The sequence below is a fragment of the Arachis ipaensis genome, chromosome B05 (genome assembly GCF_000816755.2).
Source record: "Arachis ipaensis cultivar K30076 chromosome B05, Araip1.1, whole genome shotgun sequence".
NCBI classification, from domain to species: Eukaryota; Viridiplantae; Streptophyta; class Magnoliopsida; order Fabales; family Fabaceae; genus Arachis; species Arachis ipaensis.
The window spans coordinates 97,159,911-97,176,223 of NC_029789.2; the positions used below are offsets into that span (position 1 = coordinate 97,159,911).

At 38.6% G+C, this 16,313-nt stretch overlaps 1 long non-coding RNA gene across 1 annotated transcript in view; it reads left to right on the forward strand.

Moving 5' to 3' along the window:
* The window catches only part of LOC110262920, a 19,938-nt gene extending 5,815 nt beyond the window's left edge, over positions 1-14,123 (forward strand). Inside the window, exon 3 of the long non-coding RNA XR_002347933.1 lies at positions 13,988-14,123. This is a non-coding gene — a long non-coding RNA (uncharacterized LOC110262920). The remainder of the gene's footprint in view (positions 1-13,987) is intronic.

A 16,313-nucleotide genomic window follows, 5' to 3' on the forward strand; every position in this document is an offset into this window, starting at 1 on the left:
CCCCTCTGAAATGTTTTCAGAGTGGGTTTAGTTAGACATCTTCTACCATGGGCTTGCAGAAGGAGCTCAGATGTCTTTAGATTACTCAGCTGGTGGATCTATCCATATGAGAAAGACAATTGAAGAAGCTCAAGAGCTCATTGATACAGTTGCCAGGAATCAGCATCTGTATCTAAGCAGCAACCCTTCCATGAATGAAGAGGTTAAAACAGTAACTGCTGAATTCAGTACTGTAAAACAAGCTGCTGAATTCAACCAGCAATTAGATTTTCTAACAAAGCAGCTAGCTGAATTCAAAGACAGATTACAGGAGACAAGGATAGCTAATATACATATGGAAGAACAGTTTAAGCAAACAAAGCAGCAGCTATCAAAGCAAATAGCAGAAGAATGCCAAGCAGTGCAATTAAGAAGTGGGAAAACATTAAATACCCCACCTCAAGGCATCAAAAATTCAAGAAACGAGCAACCCACCAAATATCCCCCTGAGGACAGTAAGAGCCCAGGGAAAAATAATTCTGGCACTAAAACGCCAGAAAATGGGTGGAAGGCTGGCGCTGAACGCCCAGACCATGCCCAAAACTGGCGTTCAGCGCCAAAAACAAGGCAGGATTGGCGTTCAACGCCAGAAATGAGCAAGAATCTGGCATTGAACGCCCAACAGGGGCACATTTCTGGGGCTCAGGCGCCAGGAACAGACAGTGAGTTGGCGTCTAACGTCACTCCAGCTTCTGACTCTGGTACGCAATTGCCAGTGAGGGATCAGACACACACAAGTGCTGATAACAACCCCTCTAAAAAGGCTCCTCTAACCACTAAGGTTGAGGATTATAAAGCCAAGATACCTTATCCTCAAAAACTCCGGAAAGAGGAGCAGGATAAGCAATTTGCTCGCTTTGCAGATTATCTAAGGACTCTTGAAATAAAGATTCCATTTGCAGAGGCACTTGAGCAAATACCTTCTTATGCCAAGTTCATGAAAGAGATCTTGAGTCATAAAAAGGAGTGGAGAGAAACAGAAAGAGTTCTCCTCACTGAAGAATGCAGTGCAATCATTCTGAAAAGCTTTCCTGAAAAGCTTAAAGATCCTGGGAGTTTTCTGATACCATGCATATTAGAAGGTGATTGCACCAAGATAGCTTTATGTGATCTTGGGGCAAGCATCAACCTGATACCTGCATCCACTATCAGGAAGCTTGGCTTAACTGAAGAAGTTAAACCAACCCAAATATGTCTCCAACTTGCTGATGGTTCCACTAAATACCCATCAGGCGTGATTGAGGACATGATTGTCAGAGTTGGGCCATTCGCCTTTCCCACTGACTTGAATGATTCTTGAAGCAAGAAAAAGCAGCAAAGAACAAAGCTTGCAGAAAAAAAAAAAAAAAGAGAAGAGAGAAAGAAAAAAAAAAGAGAAAGCAAGCAGAAAAAGCCAAAGCCCTTAAAACCAAAAGGCAAGGGATAGGAAAAATTCATATTTCTGGACTTTACTATGAGTTGTGTGTTTTTCTGTAATTTCAGGTATTTTTCTGGTTGAAATTGAAGGAGCTGAGCAAAAATCTGATTCAGGCTGAAAAAGAACTGCTGATGCTGTTGGATTCTGACCTCCCTGCACTCAAAGTAGATTTTCTGGAGCTACAGAACTCGAAATGGCGTGCTTTTAATTGCGTTGGAAAGTAGACATCCAGGGCTTTCCAGCAATATATAATAGTCCATACTTTGCAAAAGAATTGACGACGTAAACTGGCGTTCAACGCCAGCCTTTTGCCCAATTCTGGCGTCCAGCGCCAGAAAAGGATCAAAAACTGGAGTTGAACGCCCAAACTGGCATAAAAACTGGCGTTCAACTCCACAAATGGCCTCTGCACGAAATCTCAGCCCCTTCCGTTCTATATCCGATTGAATGAGTATCTCTGAGATTCCTTAATCAGAATCTCCGTGGTATAAGCTAGAACTGATGGCGGCATTCATGAGAATCCGAAAAGTCTAAACCTTGTCTGTGGTATTCCGAGTAGGATTCAAGGATTGAATGACTGTGACGAGCTTCAAACTCCTGAAGGCTGGGCGTTAGTGACAGATGCAAAAGGATAGTAAATCCTATTCCAACCGGATCGAGAACCAACCGGTGATTAGGCGTGCTGTGACAGAGCACGTGAGCGTAGTTTTCACTAGAAGGATGGAAGGTAGCCATTGACAACGGTGATCCACCAACACACAGCTTGCCATAGGAGGACGTGCGTGCATGAACAAGAAAACAGAGGAAAGCAGAGATTCAGAAGACAAGGCATCTCCAAAACTCCAACATATTCTCCATTACTGCACAACAAGTAACTTTTAATTTATGCTCTACTGGTTACTCACAATTCAATTGATAAACATAATTGGCTTCCTGACTAAGATTTACAAGATAACCATAGATTGCTTCAAACCAACAATCTCCGTGGGATTCGACCCTTACTCACGTAAGGTATTACTTGAACGACCCAGTGCACTTGCTGGTCAGTGGTACGCGTTGTGAAAAGTGTGATTCGCAATTTGTGCTATCAGTCGCTGATGCGTCCGCATCACCAGTGCGTTGTGAAGAAAAGAAAGTAAACGGAAAGTCACGGGAAAGCATGGTTGGAGGTGTGCTTTAGGCACAAACATGCCCACGCATCCGCGTGACCCACGCGGCCGCGTCATTTGGAAAAATAGCCTCCCACGCGTCCGCATCACCCACGCGAATGCGTGCTCTAACAAATCGACGTAAAAACGGGTGTATGGCAGTATGTTGGGCTGGAATGGGGCTGGACTCGTGCTGGATGCCCAAGCCCTCCCACGCGGCCACGTCGTTTTCCAAAAATTGGCCATCCACGCGATCGCGTCAACCACGTGACCGCGTCACCCAAAAATTTGGCAAAAAGAGTTTCGAACAGAGAGTTGTGTGAACGCGAGGCTGCACTCGCGCTAATGGCACAAATCACTCCACGCGAACGCGTGACCCACGCGTCCGGGTCACTTCATAGAAGCGCTATCCGCATGAGCGCGTGACCCACGCGCTCGCGTCGCCTGCGCCGCGCAACTTATCCAGATCAGCGCCAATTATCTTGTCTTTTCTTTTCTAATCCTAATTTCTTCTATCTTTTCTTCTTTCTTTCTTACTTTATTTCTTTCTCTTCTCATTCCTTTTCACCTTCATTATATTTTACTCAATTTATTTGCATATTTCATTCATTGCATTTTAATTTAGTGCATATTTTTCTTTTCTTTTCTAAATTCATTATTTTTCCTTTGGTGTTGATTTTCTTATTTAACTGTTGCATCTTCTCTTGAATTATTTTGGGTGCTTAGTGACTTGTTTTATTCTGGTTAGGTAATATTATTTAAATCAATGCCAATCTTTTATACCTGTATTACTTTTACATTGACATGAATTTATATTATCTCTCCTTACCCACACTCTCTTCCCTATTGTTGTAAATTTTTGCACTCTTGATTTGCCATGTACTTCTACTGTTTTCTCACTTGCATATTGTAGCTACCATGTAATTGAGACCCTCATTATTTGGCATTAACCCAACCATATTTTATTTTATCTTTATTTCTGGGTTACTGTTCTTCTTTTTCTCTTCTTTCAGGTTGGCCACCGAAGACAGAAAAAGGGAGAAACTTCTAAAAGGGGAGATAAACAAGTCCATCTGCACAATCCTTGAAGAAAAGCATCAGTTGGAACAACTCGTCCACATGCACATCTCAGCATGCACCGATCTCCATGGGTTAGTTACTCTTCTATCTCAACACCAGTAGTTTATTTTCCTTGTTAGTTGTTGCATTTGCATGTTTGATTGCATGATTATTTGATTTTGTGCATATTTTACCACTTGGTTGAAGTAATATTTTCTTTTTCAAGAAACCTTTTAGAGCATTTCACTAATTTGAATAAAATTTGATGTTAAACTTGTTTGAAGAAATATTATACTGGAACATAGTTTAGAGGTTGAACACACAAAACCAGTGAGATTTTGAGCCTATTTGATTGGTTGCATTTTATCAACCAAAATTTTATTTTTGGTGTGTGTTGCTCTCTCTAAAATTGTGATTTTTGTCTTGCTTAATTCTATATTTCCATTATTTGATGTATGCATACACTTACATGATTGAGGCCTTTATTTCACTGAGCTTACATACCCATATGGCCTTACCCTTTTCATTATTCTTTGCAAACCAATTTTGAGCCTATTTTTACTCCTTTGTTCTTTACTTTAGCACATCATTAACTCTAAACGAAAAACAATAATGTCCTTAATTTGAATCCTTGGTTAGCTTAGACTAGTGAGAGTGCTTATGATTTAAGTGTGGAAAAATTGGGTTTGAAAACATTTGGTTTGAGAATTGAGTATGTTAGAATTTTTTGAAAATGTGAAAGAAATGTTTAGGACATGATTCATGCATCCAATAATTTAATCATATGCATTGAGAAAAATAAAAGAAAAGAAAAAAAATATATATATAAAAGAAGTGAGAAAAAGAAAAGAAAAAGAGCAAATAAGTAAAAGGGGACGAAATGCCCCAAGTTAAGTGATGAAAGCAATGCATATGTACTGTACTCAAAATCGGATGCATGAATATGTGGAAACATAGTTAATGGGCAGTTAGATTTTGCATTGTAATTACATGGATTGTCTTAAGTTAGGTGGGAAAAATTTAAGTTAATAAAGGATTCAGATTTTAGTCCACTTGGCCAAATACAATCCTACCTTGACCCTAACCCCATTACAACCCTTAAAAGACCTCTTGATATGTGTTTTTGTGCATTAAATTTTTGTTGATTGTTAGATGAAGAGCAAGCCTTAGAAAGCAAGGTTAGTAGAGAATTGAGAGAATCGAAACCTTAAACACATGAGTGATTAAAGTGTACACTTCCGGTGAAGGTTCGATGCTCGATTCTTTGTTCCTGGCTTTCATGAGCTATTATCTTCTGCAAGTCTATTTGTACTTCATTATTATATAATTTGAATTAGTGGAATTTGATTCATATTTGTCTTGGAGAACTTATTTACTTTTAACCAAGTAGGTAGAAACATCTTAGCATGTAGTTGCATTCATATAGATAGGTTGCATTTTATACATTTTACCATTCTTCTTCACTACTTTATAGTTTCTCTAGAGCTTAGCATGAGGACATGCTATTGTTTAAGTATGGAGAGATTGATAAACCACTATTTCATGGTTTATCTTGTGCTCAATTGAGTGTTTTTATCAACTCTTTACCCACTTATTCATACTATTCGCATGGTTTTACATTTGCCTTCATAATTATGTGCTTTGATTGAAAACATGCTTCTTTGGCCTTAAGTTCCCTATGTTTAATCCTCTCTTATTACCATTAGATGCCTTGATATGTGCATTAAGTGATTTCAGAGATTACAGGACAGGAATGGCTTGGAGGATGGAAAGGAAGCATGCAAAAGTGGAAGGAATACAAGAAGTTGAAGGAACTGCAAAGCTGTCCAGCCTGACCTCTTCGCACTAAAATAGTCATAACTTAAGCTACAGAGGTCCAAACGATGCGGTTCCAGTTGCGTTGGAAAGCTAACGTCTGGGGCTTTGATTTGATATATAATATACCATAGTTTCCCTGATGTTAGGTGACGCGAACGCACGCTCCACGTGGACGCGTCACAATGACGAAAATCAGCGTGGCAGATTTCTTCTCCAGCGATTTCTAGGCTGTTTTCGACCCAATTTGTGGCCTAGAAAACACAGATTAGAGGCTATAAAGTGGAGGAATCCATTCATTTATATACATCAGCTCATAATTCATAATTTTTAGTTTTAGATGTAGCTTTTAGAGAGGGAGGCTCTCTCCTCTCTTTTAGGATTAAGATTTCTACTTTTATGCTGTTGAGTTGGATATTACTACCTCCATTGAGGACTTTATTATTCTAGTTTGTTTTCTATTTCCTTACTCTTTGATATCTTTAATCCTTATTCAGAGTTACAATTGGAAAGCTTTTATGACATTATTAATGCAAAGAGTATTTTTCTATTTACCCCATTATTTGTTTGATTATCCTCAAGTATTTATTCAGTCATTTATTATATGAAATTGGCATCCATGTCAATGGAGTAGGTTCCCAACTTGATTTTGGAGTTGATTAATATTTGGAGACCCTTGAGTTGAATTACTCAAGAGTTAAATTGTAATTGGGTTTATTGTTGGCTAGCTCTCTAGTCACTAACGCTAATCCTTCCCAAGGGAGAGGATTAGAACTTGTGAATAGAAGTAGACTTCCAACTTAATTGTCTTTCTTTTGCTTTACTTGGTAAATGATAACTAAGTAGAAGCAACCTTTAATTATCAATTGATCTAGAGAAAAATCCAACAAGGATAGAACTTCCGATTAATCTCTCCTAATCAAAGCTTTTTATTTAATTACATAAAATCTCTTATTTATTTTTATTGCTTTAATTTATAATTATATCTGTGCCCATTGCCCAAACTCCAAAACCCCAATTTACAAGACTCATAACCAATAATAAGAACACCTCCTTGCAATTCCTTGAGAAGACGACCCGAGGTTAAATACTTCGGTTATCAATTTCAAAGGGGTTTGTTACTTGTTACAACCAAAACTTTTGTAAGAAAGGAATTCTTGTCGGCCTAGAAGCTATACTTACAACGCAAATTTATTGTGAAAATTCTAGATCGCGCGAGAGTTTCTCTCTTCAGAGCTCCACACCTTAATCTATGGTGTGTAAAAACTCTACCGTTGAAAATACATAAGTGATAATGGTTGAGGCATGGCCGAATGGCCAGCCCCCATAAAGGTCTAAGATAGCATAAAACTGATCAAAGATAGATCCGAAGATGTAAATACAATAGTAAAAAGTCCTATTTATATTAAACTAGTTACTAGGGTTTACAGAAATGAGTAAATGATGCAGAAATCCACTTCCGGAGCCCACTTGGTTTGTGCTTGGGCTGAGCATTGAGCTTTACACATGTAGAGGCTTCTCTTGGAGTTGAACGCCAGTTTATAACCTGTTTCTGGCGTTTAACTCCACTTTGCAACCTATTTCTAGTGTTTAACTCCAGAATAGGGCATGAAGCTGGCGTTGAACCCAAGTTTGCGTCATCTAAACTCAAGCAAAGTATAGACTATTATATATTTCTGGAAAGCTCTAGATGTCTACTTTCTAATGCAATTAAGAGCGCACCATTTGGAGTTCTGTAGCTCCAGAAAATCTACTTTGAGTACAGGAAGGTCAGAATCCAATAGCATCTGCAGTCCTTCTTCAGCCTCTGAATCTGATTTTTGCTCAAGTCCCTCAATTTCAGCTAGAAATTACCTGAAATCACAGAAAAACACACAAACTCATAGTAAAGTCCAGAAATGTGATTTTTATTTAAAAACTAATAAAAATATATTAAAAAATAACTAAATCATACTAAAAACTATGTAAAAACAATGCCAAAAAGCGTATAAATTATCCGCTCATCACCTAACACAAAACTTAAAAGGTTTGCTCATCCCCGAGCAAAATAAAAAAAGAAAATAGAGAAAAGAAATAGAAGAAGTGAAGGAGGGGGGCTATGGCGTTGGCTAAGATGGATGAAGAAAAGGGCAATGGAGAGTGTGTATAGTGAAGAGTAAGTAAGAGACGATAGTAATTGGAGATGTGGTGAAAGTGAAGGGGAAGTGAGTTATTTATAGGTGGGGAAGGGGGAAGTTCGGTTATGGGGTATGGGTGGGGAGGACATTGAATTTGAATTTTGGGTTGTTGGGAGGAGAGATAGATGGGATAGATGAGAGTGGACAGGGTGGAGTAGGAGGTGAGTTGAGAGAATCAAGGGATTTGATGGTTTATGGAATGGATGAATGTGGATGAAAAAGTGGGAAAGGAGGAGAGATAATGGATAAGTTTGAATGGTTTAGGTGGTTGGGAGTTAGGGTTTAACCATTGGCCGTTACACCTCATTCATTCTCGAAATCTGCATGCTGGGCGCTAAACACCGGTTCTGGCATTTAGCGCCAGTAGAGGATCATATATTTTTTTTGGGGGGGGATGAGCACCCTGGCGCTAAACGCTGGGGCTAGTGTTTAGTGCCCCAAGGGGGGTGCCAAATCTTGAAGAAAACGCCCATATTGGGCATTAAACGCCTACATCCTTATTCCCTCTCTGGCACTAAATGCACTCCCTGGCCTTTAGCACCACTGCTCTGCTCCTCTTCTGGTGCTAAACTCCCTCCATGGCATTTAGTGCCCAACATTCTTGCTCCAAAGTGTTCTATTTTTCAGTCTGAGTCTCCCTGTCCCTGTTCTAAGTGCTGTACACGATCACAAATATTAAGAAACCTAAGAAAACTCTAAAGATTAATGAAAAATAAAATAAAACTCCAACTGAAATAAAACTGATATAAAACAAAAATAAACTAAAGGATACTTGTGGTCGGGTTGCCTCTCAACAAGCGCTTCTTTACTGTCACTAGCTTGACGGGCAGCTTCTCTAAGGAGGAGGATCATAGGGGCTCATATCTTCACCCCTCATTGTGAAATTATTCCCTGTGCTATCATGAATTAACTCAACATGCTCCAGAGACAGAATCCTATTCACCGTATGTGGTATGACCAGACTTCTAGTGAATACCACCTTCATGCTAGGTGAGAAGTCCTTAGTAAAGATCTTCTTGTTCCTCCAGCCCTTGGGTACCTTCTTCTTGGGGCCTTCCTCCTTAGTGAGTGGTGAATGTCCAACACCAAACTTAGGTTTGATGTCAGGAGGAATTGTATGGCTTTCCACCAAGGGAGAAGGTTTAAGCATTGAGCTCTGTATGTAAGAACCTGATAAACCCTATTTGTAGGGTTTATCTTGTGCTTCATTTAGGAGATTTTATCACCTTTTACCCACATTTATTCAATGAAATAGCATGGTTTCATTATTGTCTCCTAATTTATGCTTAAGTATGAAAACATGCTTTCTAGCCCTTAATTAGCTAAATTTAATTCACCTTTGATTACACTAGATGCCTTGATTTGTTTGTTAAGTGATTTCAGGTTGAAACGGCTAGGAATGGATCAAGGGAATGGAGAGGAAAGCATGCAAAGTGGAGAACACATGAAAAAGCCAAAGATTTGGATATCTTCATCCACACGCACGCGCACCGTACGCGCACGCGTGGATTGCGAAAACGCAAGGGACGCGCATGCGTGCTGTACGCGTACGCGTCGGTGGCCACACATGATATTTTAATACAAAACGTGCCCAGCGATTTTGAGGAGCTGTGGGGGCCAGTTTGCAACCAACTTTGGCGCCCAAAATGCTTTAAAGGACCAAGGATTGAGGGGAAACATATCTTTTGGCTCATTTTTATACATTAGGATTAGTTTAGAGTAGTTTTAGAGAAAGAAGCTCTCACTTCTCTCTAGAATTAGGAGTAGGTTAGATCTAGCTTAGAATTTCTTAGATCTAGGTTAATTTCATGCTTTGATTCACTTTTCCTTTATCAATTCTTCTTCTTCTACATCTCTTCTCTCTAGTTTAGCATTTAATTCTTGTAATTATCTACTTTTATGTTCATGCACTTTTGTTCTTCTATTTCTCTTTAATGCAATTTATGTTTTCATGTTCTTTTATTGTTGATTTGATTTGTTGATTGTTTAATTCCTTGCAATTGAGTAGTATAGATTTACATTCCTTGCAATTTTACTATGTTTTTCTTTTATGTCTTCCAAGTGTTTGATGAAATGCTTGAGAAGATTTTAGAGTAGATTTTGTTCCTCTTGGCTTGGGAAGGTAACTTAGGAACTCTTGAGTTACTAATGTCCAAGTGATTGACAATTGGGAGGCATTATGGACTTGGATTGACATAGCTCATTTGAATTTCCTTTATTAGTTAGAGGATGACTTAATGAGGTTGATCCTTGCCAATTCTCATGTTGTGGTTAGTGATTAGGATAGAGATCCTTGACCACCAAACCTTGCCAAGACCTTCCTAGTTGTTAGTTTATTTTCCTTGTCATTTATATTTCTTGTCTAAAATCTCAAAAACTCCAAACACAACTCATAACCAATAACAAGAACACTTTATTGTAATTCCTAGGGAGAACGACCCAAGGTTCAATACTTCGGTTTATAAATTTAGGGGTTTGTACTTGTGACAAACAATCTTTTGTATGAAAAGATTATTTGTTGGTTTAGAAACTATACTTGCAACGAGAATTTATTGTGAATTCTAAACCGTCAAAAGTCCAATCATCAGTACCTCCTTTTCCAAAGAGTGGTGGAGGTTTAAAACCTTGAACACCAAATAATCTTCCCATAGCCTCAGCACCATTTCACCTCTCTTATCATCAATTAGGGCTCTTCCAGTGGCTAGGAATGACCTTTCTAGGATGATAGTGTGGTGCGCGAAAATGAAACTCGCACAACTAAACCAGCAAGTGCACTAGGTCATCCAAGTAATACCTCAGGTGAGTGAGGGTCGATCCCATGAGGATTGCCGGATTGAGCAAGCTATGGTTATCCTAAAAATCTTTGTTAGATGAATAGAAAGTTGATTGTTGTTGTTGTAGGCACATAAACAAAATAATAAGGAAAGCAATAAGGAATTGATGTAAAAACAATAGTGAGAAATCAGTTAAGGCCTCGGAGATGCTTGTTCTTCTGGATTAATACTTCTTACTGACTACTTTAACAATGAGTGATTCATTCAATGGTAAGGCTGTAAGTGATTAAGCCAGGGGCAGTGGTCATTAATCTATTCTTATCCAAACCAAACGCCCGAACAGGTCAGTCAATTTGGATGAGGGTGAAGCTCATTGGTGAGCATGTACGCAAACCCTATACTTTCGTATAACTGTAGTACCAGCAAGTGCACTGGGTCGTCCAAGTAATACCTGAGTGAGTCAGGATCGATCCCATGAGGATTGTGGTTTGAAGTAAGATATGGTTATCTTGCAGGTCTTAGTCAGGCGGATAGAAGAATTGGATTTGGAAGATGGAATTATAATGATAACCTTAAAACCTAGATGAATATCTGTGATGGATGAGGCTTGGAGTTGCTTTGTCTTTCTGAATTAACTCTGGTATTACTGCTCTCTTTGCTTGTGAGTGATTTCTTCAATTGCAGGCTGTATGTGATTGACACTGGTTTGAGCAGCTACCAATACTCCTCCAGATCTGAACCCTAGGTTTAGTGCGGATCCATTCTGATTGAGGGTGAAGCTCGTACAGTTCATTCTCTTTAATGATCCTACTCAAAATGCCACAGATAAGGTCAGATCTTTTGGATTAGAGAATGTTGCACCTTGGGTTCTAGCCTCTACCACAGAGACCCTAATCTCCCCGAAAATTGGTTGAACTGATGTCTCGAGAAGTCCCCAACGAAGTCATGGATTAGCTGTCTGAGAGACGTATATTCAAGCTAGTGGTTCATTATTATCCGATGAAACACGCACTCTGAACCCAAGTAGAATGTGATAACCTTATGCCAGTTCAACACATTCTTATTGATGAGGAACGAATATACATCTTAGAATTAATCAAACACAGATCAAAGAGAAACCGTAATACTTTTATTAATTCATAGGATTCAGCAGGGCTCCTCCCCTGAACCTAGGAGGTTTAGAAACTCATACTGATGTGAAAAACAAAGTAATACACAAAAATATGCTGAATGGTAGTATATTATTCGAATGATTATGTAAAATACACTTTAAATACTAAACAAATGATTAGTAAGGGTAAAACAGTCTATTTAGTGCTAAAATCCACTTCTGGGGCCCACTTGGTGAGTGTTTGGGCTGAGTTTTGATGAGATCCACGTGCTATAAGGTCTCTTGGGCATGGAACACCAGCTAGGGGGTCCTCTTTGGGCGTTTGTACATTGGTCTCTGCTCTTTGGGTGTTGGATGCCTAGAAGGGAGCAGGTGGCTGGCGTTGAACGCCAATTTTGGGCCTCCTAATCCGAAGCAAAGTATGAACTATTATATATCGCTAAAAGGCTCTAGAAGTCAGCTTTCTATAGCCGTTGAGAGCGCACCATTTGGACTTCGATGGCTCCAGAAAATCTCTTCCAAATGCAAGGAGGTCACATCCGGACAGCATCTGCAGTGCTTTCTCTGTCTCTGAATCAGACTTCTACTCCAGCTCCTCAATTTCAGCCAGAAAATACCTGAAATTGTCCAAAAACATAAAAACTCATAGTATAATCCAAAAATATAATTTTAGCACTAAAACTATAAAAACCTAATAAAAACTAAACAAAATATGCTAAAAACTATATGAAAATAATGCCAAAAAGCGTATAAAATATCCGCTCATCACTCACACAATTCAATCTCTGATGATTCTACTCAAAATGCCACAGACAAGGTCGGATCTTCCGGATCGGAGAATGAAGCTCTATGATTCTAGCCTTAGCGCAACAGGGACCTCAATTTCCCATGACTAACAAAATTTCATGTCACGTATCCCAATTAGCCCAAATAACTTGTTGGAACATGTGATGTACTCTCAAGCTGTAGCTCAATACTATCCTGGTTAGGATTTGTAAAGAACTGATGTAGAATAAGGGGTCATACTCTCGTTCTACCCAAAATTCATAAAGATGAAGAAAAACAATACATCATAGAATGGAATCAAACATATATTAGAGTAGAAAAGTAATAATATTAATCCATAGGAATGAGCAGAGCTCCTATCCTTAACCTAGGAGGTTTAGCCGCTCATATTATATAGAAAATAAACTGTGATAAGTTTTGAGAGGCTGAAGATTCTAAACATCAGTGATCTTCGCTTATATATACTAATCTAATAATTAAAAATTATAAAAATGAAATAAACTAAGCAGAAAGGTGCGAAAATCCACTTATGGGCCCAGTTGGTGAGTGTTTGGGCTGAGCTGGCATCTAACTTGGATGAGTGGGTGTTGAACCCCCACTAGGGGTGTCCACACTACTTCCACGCTCCCTTGGTGGCATTGAATGCCAGTTTAGGCGTTCAACTTGGGAGGTTGGTCCTGTTTGGGCATTGAATGCTAGAAAGAGGGTAAGTTGGGCATTCAACGCCCATTTTGGGCAATCGTCTCCAAAGAAAAGTATAGATTATTATATATTGCTGAAAAGCCCTGGAAGTTATCTTTCCAACGCCATTACGAGCGCGTCAATTGGACCTTGGTAGCTGAAGAAATGCTCGTTTGAATGCATGGAGGTCAGGATTTGACAGCATCTGCTATCCTTTCTTTGCTTCTAAATCAGACTTTGTCAAAACTTGCCATTTTCACCCAAAAATCACCTAAAATCATAGGAAAACCATAAAAACTCAAAGTAGTATCGAAAATGTGAATTTTACACTAAAACTTACTACAACATAATAAAACTTAATAAAATGTACTGAAAACACTAAGAAAATAAACCTAAAAAGGGTATAAAATATTCGCTTATAATAGTGTCATCTGTATCCTCTCCCATGTCAAGTATCACAAAATCTGCAGGGAGGAAGAGGCCTCCAACCTTGACCAGGACATTTTCTGCTTATTCGTGCTCCTGCTTTTGGAACTTGTCAGCCATCTCCAATGCTATCCTAGTAGGTTGTGCCTCTTGAACTCTCAGCTTCTTCATCACAGACAGAGGCTTCAAATTTATGCTTGAACCAAGATCACACAGTGCTTTCTCAAAAGTAATAGTCCCAATGGTACAAGGAATCAGGAAGCTTCCAAGGTCTATCATCTTCTTGGGTAGCTTTGATGAATCCGTATTTGACGATATATTTTGGTTTGATTTGAATGGATTTCATCATATAAACCCACATTTATTCATCCAAATAGCATGCTTTTATGTTCTCTTCCTTAATTGAGCTTAATTGTGAAAACATGCTATTTTGTGCTTATTTTAATCACTTTTATCCCACTTTTATTCCATTCGATACCCTGATGGTTTTGATGAGTGATTTCAGGTATAATTGGTTGGAATGGCTTGATAAGAGTGGAAGAAAAACATGGAAGAAGGAGAAAACATGAAGAAAACAAAGGAGAAGCACACGTTGGAGTGTGCGTGCGAACAACCCTTTGTGCGTACACACAAGAAGAAAATCAGCATGTGTGCGTACGCACACACCTGTGTGTACGCACACATCCCAGCACGTGACTCACTCAATGGAAATCACTGGGAGCGACTTCTGGGCCTCCAGAGCCCCGTTTTTGGACTTTCTGAAGCTGATTCTTCCTATATCAAAGAAGGCATCACTCCATGTGAAAGGGGAGGGGGGAGAAATTAGGGTTAGTTTAGCATTATGTAGGTTGTTTTCTAGAGAGAGAAGCTCCCCTTTCTCTCTAGAACCTAGAGTTTCTTAGTTTAATTTCTTGTAATTTCTATGTTTATTTCTTGTTTTCATCTAGTTTCTTCTATCTTTTTTTGTTTTATTGTCTTAATTTCCTTATGTTACCTTGTTATTTTCTCATTTTCCTTGCTTTTTATGTTTATGCACACTCTTGTTATTTTAATTTACATTTAATGTAATTTATGTTTCATGTCATTTAATGCTTTATTGAGTTGCTATCTTTACTTTCCTTGCTTGGTAGTTGTAGCATTTATTGCTTCTTGTCATTTTATCATGCTTTCCTTTCATGCCCTCCAAGTGTTTGACAAAATACTTGTTTGGGTTTTTGCCTAGTTTTTCCTGCTCTTGGTTGGGAAATTGGATGATTGGGTGAAATTGAGTTGTGGATGTCCATTCCGCATTGTGTGAGGATTGTTAATTGGTTTGGTTTCTGATGAGACGCAGAAGCTGGTGAATTAAAAATTATTAAAAATGGTTACATTGCAAGTATAGTTCTTAATTCACCGAAAATCTGCCTATCAATTTAGAAATATGTCACAGAGAATTAAATTAAAAATTACTGGGAGTTTTAAGTCCCAGGTCGTCTCCCAACGAGTTCCAGAAAAGTGTGCTATCTTATTAATCAGATGTTCAAAGAAGTTGAGCTAAGCAAATTGGAATGTGAATTGAGGAAATTTAATTAATATGAATAAAAGCCTTGACTGGGAGTTGATTGGTTGAAATTTCTACTATTGATGGAGTGATTGTAAAATTAATTTATAATTAATGGTTGTTCTGTTTGGTTATCCTTTACTAGGTAAGGGAAAGTCAAACAAGTTGGAGTGTCAGATCTGTTCACAAGTTGCAACCCACTTAGTTCAAAGGGATTGGCGTTGGTGACAGGATAGCAATCCAACATTTAACCCAATTACAAATTTTTCCTTCAATCCTTCCAACTCAAGAGTTCCTTTTAATCAACTCCCCATCAAGTAGAGAAACTACTCACGCATTTTAAATAAAGAATCCATAGCACATGAAAGGGAATTAAAAGAAGACATGATTATTGGAATTGAAATTGAATTAAAAAGAAATAATCCTTGCATTAAATAATCATAAAAGTATCTGAATGACAAAATTGAACAAAGCAAAGAACATGGAAGAATAAAATCAAGTTGAGAAAACGAACTAGAATGACGAAGTCTTGATGAGGAAATAACTCTTCTCAATGTTCCAATGCTAAGATCAATTGAAAATTAAAATTCTAAAACCTAGAGAGAAAAACCTAAGAGAGTAAAACTAGATCTCCCACTGTCTCTGAATGAATGTGTTATTTGTTTCTGCATGTTCTCTGACTCTAGTATGCTATTCCAGGCCGAAAACTGGGCCGAAATAGGGTCCAAAATCGTCCCCAACGAATTCTGCAGCTTATGCAGATCGCACATGTCACGCAATCGCGTCATCCATGCGGACGCGTCATTCGCGTTTTTCCTCGCCACGCGTTCGCGTTGTCCACGCTACCGCGTCGTTGCGATTTGCTCTCCTTCACGCGGTCGCGTGAGCCATGCGACCGCGTCACTTCTCGCTGGTTATCTCCTCAAAATTCTTGTGTTTCTTCCAATTTTGCTAGCTTCCTTTCCAATTTCCAACTCATTCATGCCCTATAAAGTCTGAAACACTTAACACACAGATCACGGCATCAAATGGAATAAAGGAGAATTAAAAATAAATATTTAAAGTCTCTAGGAAGCAGTTTTCAAACATGTAATAAATTCAGGAAGGAAATCTAAATGCATGCCAATTTAATGAATAAGTGGGTAAGGATCATGATAAAATCACACAATTAAACACAATATAAACCATAAAATAGTGGTTTATCAGTTTCCCTTGACTCTAAGTGACCCATTAGTGTTGACTAGGACTTAGGGATTGGAATCAATTATGCCCTTTTGACTTATCCTCGATGTAGGATTGACTAATCGGGATTAATTCACACATAATTACCATGTTTGTGG